We start from the raw sequence: 11,282 nt of genomic DNA, 5'->3' as shown, positions 1-11,282 counted from the left end.
GCGGCTGTGCAATCTTAATCTGCTGGAAGATGGCGATCTCGAGTGCCATCTGTTCGAGGTGGAGGAACTTTTTGACCGTTTGACGCAAGCTGGGCAGGAGCTGGCTGAATCGCTAAAAGTGGCAATGATATTGCGAAGTCTGCCGGAGTCGTATTCTGGGCTCGTTACGGCACTGGAAGGAAGGCCGGATGAAGATTTCCCGCTGGAGTTGGTGAAGTCGAAGCTTTTGGACGAGTTCGAGCGTCGGAAGGAGCGGTCTGTGCAAAGTTCTGGTGAATATCCTTGTGAGATGAAAGCGCTGAAAAGTCTCAGCAATAGGAATACTTCGGAGTGGAGATGTTTCCGGTGTAAGCAAAAGGGGCACCTGAAAAGGGATTGTCCGGTTCAGCAAGAGCAGAAAGAACAACGCAGTGGACACAAGAAAAATAAGAAGAATGAATCGTCAGCTGCGAAGCAAGCAGCGGTGAATGACAGAAGTGCCGTTTTGTTCCTGGCGAACGAAGAACAGTCATGCGGCTGGATTATAGATAGCGGTGCCAGTGTCCACATGTGTAATGACAAGCGACTGTTTGAGTCAATTGATGACGAAAATGTAAGTGACGTAGTGCTGGCGGATGGAAGGTCAGTGAAGGCACTTGGATCTGGATCTGTGAAGATGGCTGGCGTGAATGGCTGTGGAGGAATAGTGGATGTGATCTTGGAGAAGGCGCTGTATGTCCCGTCGCTGAACAGTGGGCTGTTGTCAGTGAAGATGCTAACCTCCAAGGGATTCTTTGTCAACTTCCGGAAGAATGGCTGCGATATCGTGGATGCGGCTGGCAAAGTGGTCGTGAAAGGAAATCGTTGTGGCAGCCTGTGCAAGCTAAAGACAGTTGAGCAAGCGCGGAAGGAAGATCGCAAGAAGCAATGTGAATACCAAGCCTCGGTAGCAGTGCGTGACCATCGTGAGTCGGAAGAAGTTGAACGCCAAGTGAACGTGTGGTGTTGGATGATCCGGACGACGGTGAAGATCAAGATGAGCCCGAAGAGTTTTATGATGCGAGTTCGTCGTTCCCGGATGACCCACCGTTTGAGGAGGAGCTACAAGATGAAGCAATGTTTTTCGGAAAGTCGTTCTCTAGGGCTCGGGATAAGTTTGGAGTGAACTGCGATGTAGAAGGCCCGATACTGGAAGTCAGGAAGAAGTCTGTGACGGTGAAGTCAGCAGGGAAGAAGCGGAAAGTACCCGAAAGTTCGTGTACTTCAAAGATGGCGGGCTAGCCGTTGAGGAGGAGTGTTGGCGAAAGTACAACGGTAGCCCTAAATTCGACCGTTTGGCCGAACCCTCTTTAGTCGACCTAATCGCCGATACCCATATAGCCCATATAGCCGAGGCGGTAAACGCACGGGTATTCAGCATGACCATGCTGAGGGTGACGGGTTCGATTCCCGGTCGGTCCAGGATCTTTTCGTAAAAGAAATTTCCTTGACTTCCTTGGGCATGTAGTATCTTCGTGCCTGCCACACGATATACGCATGCAAAATGATCATTGGCAGAGGAAGCTCTCAGTTAATAACTATGGAAGTGCTCATAGAACACTAAGCTGAGAAGCAGGCTTTGTCCCAATGAGGACGTTACGCCAAGAAGAGAGAGAGAGAGAATCGCCGATACCATTGTGCGCATGTATTTGACGTTTCCTTTTGCGCACGTCTTAACAACAATATATTTACCATTCAATAGTGTACTAGTATGACCAAAGTTTATTTACATTCATTATACGTTTTACTCTTGTGTACGGCACATTCGAGTTGTTTTCTCCGGTATTATTTTCCGAAACTCCCGTAAGTTCTTACGTGTTTTTGATGCGCGATTCCGCTGTAGCTGTCCGCTCTGGATAACAGAAACATGAGGTAGGAATTTATGAGGACCAGAGCTATGTTGGACGCCCTCCTTTTCGACTCACCGTTTTGCAGCGTCTTGCATTGGCGTATACTTAAAGGAGGCCATAGCTTAAAGGAGGCCTGAAGAGCTAAGGCCCCAACCAGCTTTGTCCCAGTTGGGACGTCAAGTCAGTCAGAAGAAGAATAATAGGAAGGTTCCGGAGCGCTGATCAATGATACCCCGTTATACGGTAACAAATATTCTGCTTCAATTTCCCAAATTGACAGATATAGTTAGGGTAGTGGAGGTATTTTGGACCGGGCAGGTATTTTGGCCCACCTAGGGAGTTTTATGATATTTATCACATAATCTCTACTAAATCTTGGTAGTTTTTTATTGGAACACGAAAAGTATTCAACTATGTGATGACCTTTATTTTGGATGTCAGTTAAATAAATATGCTGTTCAGTATCAAAAATAGAGAAAATGTTTTCACTTCCAATGGAACGCACGGAAAATCACCAAAAACAAAGAAGGTGACAAATTTGTAGTCGGCTTCGAAGTGGTATTAAATTTTACAAATAAATATTTGTTTCATGTGAATGTAGTTAGGGCCTTGTAAGAACTCAAAATAAACTGTTCTTAACCTCGGTGGAGCGAAAATATTTACTAAAATGGTGGTTTGAGGTATGGCCAAAATATGTTCAACATAATCAGATATGGACATATTTTGGACCATCTATCAGATCCATCTCTCCAGTTCCTTCTAAAAGGGAGAAAACATTCATGCCAATGTAATGTACTCTGAAAACAGATAAATAGAATAAGTTGGGACCTCCCGTGATCTGGGTTGTTATACGTTTATTTTACGATGAGGGTGTTGTGGGTTCGATTTGTTCTAACAACTCTTCGCCAAGTTTAAAATTTCGATTCGATTTGTGTCCTAACAACTTTATGACAAGTTGAAATTTTCAGGTGTTCAGTCATCCAGTTCAGAAAAGTTGTCCTTCTCGGCAATCAGTTGATGACTGAGACAATGTGTTATCTAATGCATGTTTGACAATTTACGTATCATTCAAATTACTTTATTTTTGATAGCCTTTCCACTCATAATAATATGTGTTGAATGCCTTTATATTTAGCAAAATCACTAGACTTTCACACTTCCTATGAAGCGTTACGTAATTTATGCATGACGTCATGCAATAGTTAATAAATGCACGTTTCGCGTAACATTTTTTTTATGAAACATCATACTACAATGCGTAAAAACTGGCAATTGCAACCAAATTTCATCTTTTTTGCCGTTACGTAATTTTTTAACGTTCCCTGCCTCAAAAAATGAATAGAAAAAATGTAAACTTCACGTAGTTTTAACTATGTTTTAATTTTTGCTGAAGTGGCTTTCATTTCATCAACCAATTTAAGTTTAATTTGGTGGGCCAAAATATGTGCACTTGGTGGTCCAAAATAAAGTCAGGTGGTCCAAAATAGAAGCCCGAGATCCTTCAGCAGTTTTGATATTTCTTGTATTTACTACAACAGTTTTGAGTTCTCTTAGGCCTTTTTCGACAGAAAACATGTTGCTCTACGTAATGCCTACTGAAATTATCCATATTTTGGAGTGGGAACCTTCTTTTTTTGCTGAATTGTTCATCCACTTCCTAAAGGGGTCCAAAATACCTCCCTTACCCTAGTAGGTAAATAGCAAAACGTTCTATTTTCAATTCTCACCATATATGTATTGTATATAGACACTTAGGGACATTGAAATCGTCACAACTTCCATCGCAACAAATTGGCGCAAATTATCTGCACTGAGCTCTCGACACGAGCCAGAATTTTCATTCACTTCTACTGGAACACCCTACAGATGAAGCCGAACTGTAGAGCACATTTGTTTCAATCAAAAATGTAAACAGAGCTCCTTTCATAAAAGACCTTAGCCGATACCTCGAGAACATTTTTGAGTATGTATATACCTATCTATGTACCCCGTGATATCTGCTTTGATTTGGTTCAGCATAATAGTCAGAATAATTCGCGGATGAGATATATTATTAGCTAGTGTTCATTCACAAGATAGTGTACCTACTACAATTTACTGTAATTTGTTCAATTATGGGTAGTGAATTTGTACTTCTTCCCTTTCTAAAACTAAACAAAACAAAACGAAAAATATTGTGATGGGTCGAGCTAGTTTGAGGAGGTGTGTCCCGATCGTCTCTCGAGCAGATTTTAATGGCAACAATGACATAGTTCACGTTAACGACCCTAATGCACAATGAGGGTTAAGAACGCCAGAGTAAAAAAGTGGATCACTGTGTTACCGAATAGCAACATTTGCATTTTTATTTATATGCTGTGGGAATTCAGGGAATATACTTGTTAAGGTCGAAAAAGGAAATCGTCAATTTAAATAAAGCGGGCGGTAAAGTGCGGCGTCGCGCAAGTAATCCAATAATCTGGGATCCAACCCCTACGGTCATTGCGAAACCTCGGGGAGGAGGGCTCCGGCCAAGGCTCCGGCTCCCTCGAGTGAGTCAAGACCACCAACCACGTGGCAGTTCCGAATACGGAACTTATTTCAGCGGCTGAAGTCCGTGGACCGTACACCAGACATTACTTCCCGGAGGAGTTCCACCGCTGCTGATCAGGAGCAACAATCCCTCTACGCCGGCCTCCCACTACCTGAGGCCCGGCAATCACGGCTTTGACCGGCACGGCACGCCACGGGCGTCACCTAATGATTTTCGCGTGGAACTAACCTCCTTCGCTGAGTCCAGAGAGGAATTAACGTTAACGTTAACGGGAGGTTCGGTACCCTCTCCACCGGCCGCCTACGAATCAATTCAATAATTACGGCTGGGTTTCCCTCAGAAAACCATGCTGGATTTCCTCACGGTTTCTTGCTGACATTTCTCAAGGATTTTTAGCAGGAATATCTTCGTTGGGGATTCCCTGCAGGTATTGTAAACATAGAGGATTCCTGCAAGAAACATACAAAAGAATCCCAGTAGCAGTCCTAGAAAATCCTAGCAGTACATTGTTCCGACAATAATCATAAGAGGATTCCCAGCAGAAACACTACATTTTTAGAGAATCCATGAAAAAGTTCCAGCAGGAATTCTGGAGAACTCCCAGCAAGAGTTTCGAGGGGCAATTCCATAAGAATTCTTGGATGAATCCTTGCAGAAATTCCCTTTTCGGCAATCCCAGCAGGAGTTTCTACAGAATTCCATCATGAATTCCAGGAGGCAATCCTAAAGAAATTCTTATAGAAATCCTTGTAGCATTTCGCCACGAGTGCCTGATGGAATTTCTCTAAAGTCTGAACATTATTTTTGGGATTGCTTCAGAGGTTTCTGCAAGGATTCCTTTTCATATCCCTCCTGTGGTTCCTTCAAGGATCTTTCCAGAGACCTCTCTTACAATTTCTATAGAAATTCCTGGTGCGATTCCTTTAGATATTTTATCAAAGGTTCCTCTAGGAATTTCTTCCAGGATATCAGCAGATATTCCTACTACTTACTGGTCAACCATTTCCAACCAAGATTTCACCAGTACTTACAGTTAAGAGTCCTCCAAGAATACCAGGAGGATTCCTAACAAAAATTGCCGGAGCCATTCCAGCAAAACTTCCTGGTAGAGTCTATCACAAATTTCTAAATAAACCCAGCAAAGTTCCTGGAGCAATACTAGGGGGCTGTCCATTAATTACGTAAGGGTTTATTGGGTGAGGGGGGGTTCGAGAAATCTTACGCGTTATACAAAAATATTTGGGTTCTCATACAAAAAATCTTACAAGGGGGGGAGGGGGTGTCGAAAATTCCCAAAAATCCCCTTACGTAATAAATGGACAGCCCCTAGCGAGAATTCCTAAAGGAAGCTCAAGACAAGTTCCAGCTGAGAACATTTTAAGAAATCCCTGAAGTTATCACACAGCAGGAATTATTGAATCTCAGCTGTAATTACTAGCGTTGGCAGCTATTTTTTACTTGCTCTCCTCCTAAACAAAAATGAGAAAGAGAAAAATGGAAGGGGCGGACTTGTTCCGTCTTCATCCCGCTCTTTCTCATTGTTAAATGGATAGCATGTACCCCCGTTGATTGAGGTTATACCTAGATGAGTTAGCTCCAACTTGACACTAGACAATTATATTGATGATTAATTGCACTTCCGGTAGAACAGGTACTTTTATAATTGCTCGAAGAGGCTCAGCCTCTTTTCCTGATTGGACGTTACACAATGAACAGTAGCGACGAGAAAATCGCAAAAGTTTGCGGGAAATGCGTGGAAGTGAATCGTCTTAGTGAGTTGAAGCACGTGGTCGCGAGTGTCGTAAAGTCTACGGATGCATAGTGAAGTGATCGATAGAGATGCAGCATAAAGAAGAAGAACCTGTCGGTTTGAAGCCCGTGAAAGTGGATAGCGGTAGTGGAACAAAGCTGATCAAGACTTTAAAAAAATTCGTACCCAGTGGCGACTTCGACGATTACCTGGAGAGAACAGAAAACTTTTTCGAGTTAAATGAGATCACGGATACCACGTTCAAGCGGAAACTGATTGTGCACTTTATCGGTTTACCGACGTTGAAGCAGTTGCAGCAACTGTTATATCGTCAAACGCACAAGGATGTAACCTACGAGGTGGTGATCGACAAGCTGAAAGCGTACTTCAGCCCCAAGAAGAACCGGATTGCCCAATCGGTGGAGTTTTTCAAGCGGAACCAGAAGGATTTTGGGAAAGTGGCAGTGGAACTCCAAGCCCTTTCAAAGCACTGTGACTTCGGGCAGTTCCTGGATACGGCGCTCAGGGACAAGTTCATAGCCGGCCTTCGCAATTCCAAAATCCAAGGCGAGCTAATGAACAGCGAGGACGGTACCACGTTTGACCAGGCAGTAACTAAAGCGAAAAACCTGGAGCGGATCGAGGACTTGGTAAGGAGAGAAACGAAGCAGGAATACGTCAACCGGATCAATGCAGTACAGTACATGCGACGGAGTCGTTCGAAAGCACGTGGTCAGGACGAAGACAAGCGCAACAAGCACGGGGGCCCGAAGAAGCGGTCTCAATTGCTGCAGGAAGCGGAACATGAATGGACTGGAGTGTAGTGAGGACGAGCTGGATCTACAGGAGCCCGATTACGAGACGGGGCTCAACCACGTGGCGAATCTCCCCTTGATCAGGAAGCTATGACTAAACGGTAAATGGGTTTATTTCGATATCGACTCAGGAGCAGCGTATACGGTAATGAGTAGGTGCGATTATATTGAGAATTTTGCCGATTTGCGACTTCAGAAAAGCGAGGTTAAGTTGAAGGAAATCTCAGAAATTTACTTAAGATTGTCGGATCGATTAGTGTTGAGGTTAAGTGCGTTGATGGTAGAACTTTTGTTTTGTGATTACCGAATGAGTGAAACTGCCAATGCGAATGCATCTGTGAGTGACCAGCAATATGAGCAAGAGAAGAGTAAGTTGTTAGCGATATTGAATTTGAATACGAGGTGCCGAGACCTTTTCTCGGATAATTTACAGCAGCCGGTGGAGGGCTTTGAAGCTAGTGTTCATGTGCGAGACCATGCTTCTCCATCTCCAGTGTTTTATAGACCGTGTGAGATAGCATTTTCGCTCATAGAAAAGGTTGCAGATGAGTTGGATAGGTTGATTCGCGAGAATATTCTAAAGCCAGTACGCCATAGTGATTGGGCATCACCAATAGCTGTGGTTCCTAAGGCGGATGGAAGTGTGAGGATTTGTATGAACTGTAGAGTGACAGTGAATAAGGTCATCCGTAATGAGCATTATCCGCCACCTAATATTAACGATGTGTTTGCCAATCTGAGTGGAATTAAAAAGCTACTATAGTCGATCCAAAGTTTTACCACATGAAGATGATTGAAATTGTTGAAGTGTTTTTGTTAAGCTACCGTAATAGTTACAGTCAAGCAATTGAAGCTACGCCTGCTAGCAAGGTTTTTGCGTTTGTACCTGTGGTGCCCTATTAAGCAGAATCACCTTAAGCGCTACTAGATATATGTGTTAACCTTGTGATGAGTATATGTATATACCTTGACATTGAGGTTGACGTTAACACTAACAGAGTCGTGCAAGATAAGTGTGTACAGTAGTCAATGCAAGAAGTCCGAAGCTGTTGTGGCGTGTTTTATTGGGTCGTGGAGTTTTCTCGGGAGTCCGGAACGTTACCGGAGTGTCTTCCGGATTTGGGTATTTGGGGAATCCCACAGTGGCGACTAAGATGGGATCCGCGAATCGACAACGAAAGTTTGTGGAAGTGGGGTAGAAGCTGTTTCGAGATCGGTTCTCATCGACAGCTGTGCGTGGCGGCGATTTGGCATTTGTGGAACGGAAAGGAGTGTGATAGAGCTGAGGAAGGCGGAAGAAAAAATGTTTGGTGGCGAGATAATAAGCTGCTTTTCACGACAGGCATGAGAAGACCTCATGATCAAGATAGCGATGTGCGCAGTTTTGTTACAAGGAGTGGTTTTGTGCAAAGGCACTGGAAAAGGAATGACGATCGTGGGTTGGGCTCCTAGAGAGCGTATTTGGGGATGTATTGTGTTATTTGAGGTGGCTCGAATAATGCACTGTAATGCTCCCGGAGAGCGTGGAGGAAATGTTTGGTCTCGGAGACCGTATTTGAATAGGTGGTGGAAAGCACGGCTTGCTCCCGGAGAGCGTATTTAAACAAAATGGATGGTGGTCCTGGAGACCGAAATCGTGGCAAGACGAAGCTCCGGGAGAGCGTGGGTATTTGTTTGAAATAGATGCTGCTGGCAGGTGCATAAGAGTTGTACAGTATTATAAGTATATAGGTGAATTCCGAAAAGTGGAACAGAAACAGAGCTCGGTCAACTAGTGAGAGATTTTCGATGACGATCAATATCGATTTGTTTTGAAGCGATGGCGATCTTTTTCGACAAAAAAAAAACTAAAAAAAATAATAATCAGAATTTGGTTGATATGGAGGTAAATTTTGGTCTCGGAGATAGGAGACACTTGTGGAATCCATTAGGCTGTGTAAACACCGCTGGGGCAGCTAAATTCAAAGCCTATGATAAGGAATGAATTGAGCCTGAGCTTGTCTGATTGTATGCACTATGCACTACATGTGCCATAGGGATGTATGTATGGAAATACGGAATATACAAATACCTTGGGAGTAAGAAAACCTTACTCACGTGAGGCTGACTGATGAAAGTGTGGAGAAGGTTGATGGTGTGGAGTAAAATAAGAAGAGAATGAGCGCTTGCACGCTGACGTCATCATTGTCTTCTCTTTCTTTCCTTCGGCGTCGGTCCATAAAGCCGTCCTTGCCCTCAAAAAAAAATTATATATATATTGAGGGCAAATGTTTACAAATCGTATGAAAATTCGATGAGGTTAGGTTTGTGAAGAGTGTTTTTGCTCATTCGAGAACGGGAAAGCAGTTGAATTTCAAAGAGCAAACAAAAAGATAGAAAAGCGCATTTCATAGACAGATTGTGCATTCAAAATAAATGGGAAAAGTTGTGGCCCAGAAAGGAAGTGGAATCGTGAAAGTCGATTGAATGCAAAGTGCAGCCTAGGTAGGGAGGTCACCAGTGGTGAAGCCGAACAAGTGTGATGATTAAAGCGTAAGCCTTTTACACCGGGGACATGTGATTGAGTTCCCAGGCTGGATATTTTGCGGAATTTGAGCCTTTTCTTCGAAGTAGAAGCGCGGAGCCATGGGTTTCGGGATGAACTGGCCTCGGACTGAGATTCTCGTTGGAATGGAGATGGGCAATGCCAGTGTGGCTGATACGTTGCACTGTGACATTGCTTAGAGAGTGTGCCATATCAAAGTCAAGGTAGAAGTAGAATCGAAGCGATGCAAAACCATGCTGAGGGTACGGGAGTGACTTGAGGTAACTTCGGTACAGGGTCCCTTCGTAATGGAAAACCTCGTGGCAAACATACATAACTTCCTTTGGACATAAAGCATAATTATGTCTACTACCAGATATGCGGATACAAAATGGTCAATTGAGAAAATAATCTCTAGATTATCATTGTCGTGCTTATCTTTTATTAGAGTCCTGCGGCGGTCGTACGCTCGCAAGGCATACCGCCGCATGACAGTCGCAAGGCAAAATAAAAGAAAAAGTGTTCCCGCCAAAAACAAAAGCACGTGGGTTTCGCGAAGTGACAGATGTTTTTGAATGTATTTGTGACGAACGGCAAGAGTGGCTCAGTGGAATGAGTGTTCTTGCTGTCAAACCCTATATAATGGAATTACATACTTTTAAATCTGGTGACGCTGTTATGATTAGTGACTGCCACGATTATATCAGAAGCCAGAGGCAGATAATCGCCATATTCTGATTTTTCTTGAGAGGCATAATAACTGCCCGCATAAACGATAACCATAAGTCGAATTCGAACAGTATGCGGTATGGTTGAACCGTCTACATTACGGCCCGTGTAGGTGTTGGTTTATTAGGGTGTGCAAGTGCTCGAAGAACATTAAGCTAAGAGGCAGGCTCTACCCCAGTTGGGATACCATGCCAGAAAGAGGAAGAGAAGAAGAATGCAGATATAGATTCTGAAGAAGAGCATAGTGTAACTAGGACGTTCTTTGGAAACCCAAGCAAATATGTGAGAAGAACTGAAATGAGAAACGAATCAAAGCTGTTCAAAAGAAAAAAAAAAACCGAACGAATATAGGAAACGTTAAAGGAGATAATTACAAACCATGAGAAATTATGACAAACATAATGATACTTGAAAAGAGATGAAGGAAATTGTGACTGATTAAAATAGATTGTTAAAGCCAATAGCCACACAAAGTGATACGGTGATACTGAACAAGTGGTAGGCATTCAGGAAAACAATCTCGCGATAAGTTAAGACTTACAATGGTTTATGTCACATGTTATTATATGTCATGTGGCTCGCGACCTTCCAGGGGGGTCGCCGGCCTTCATCCAGGGAGTTTCGAATGACAGTTGAATAATTTACTGTAACAGACAACAAATGAAGGAATTTCTATGGTGGGTTGCCTAAAGCACGTCCTCTGGCAAAAGGAGGTCGCGCTCCTAAAAAGTTTGGGAACCTATGGTTTATGTTATGAATGAGGAGGTAGTCACCCAACAAGAGAACTTCCTTACAGTCTGTATATTAATGAGACTTTTTGTTCGTTCTGTTTATTATGCTTTTGGTCGAAATACGAAGTGACCGAACGTGCGAAAATTGATTTTTAACCTACTTAGAAATGTCGCAACTCATTTTGGATTAGTGCATATTGTTGCTCTTAATTAGCTTAATGATGCGCAGCAGAAAAAATAGATTCAAATTTACTTCGCAGCTGCAACTTCGCATGTGCTTCTAGCGACGACCGAAGGGGTGACACTCCAATCTTTTGAGTTTAATCTTTTTT

The sequence above is a fragment of the Aedes albopictus genome, chromosome 3 (assembly GCF_035046485.1).
Source record: "Aedes albopictus strain Foshan chromosome 3, AalbF5, whole genome shotgun sequence".
Taxonomy (NCBI): domain Eukaryota; kingdom Metazoa; phylum Arthropoda; class Insecta; order Diptera; family Culicidae; genus Aedes; species Aedes albopictus.
This window is presented reverse-complemented; position numbering follows the sequence as displayed.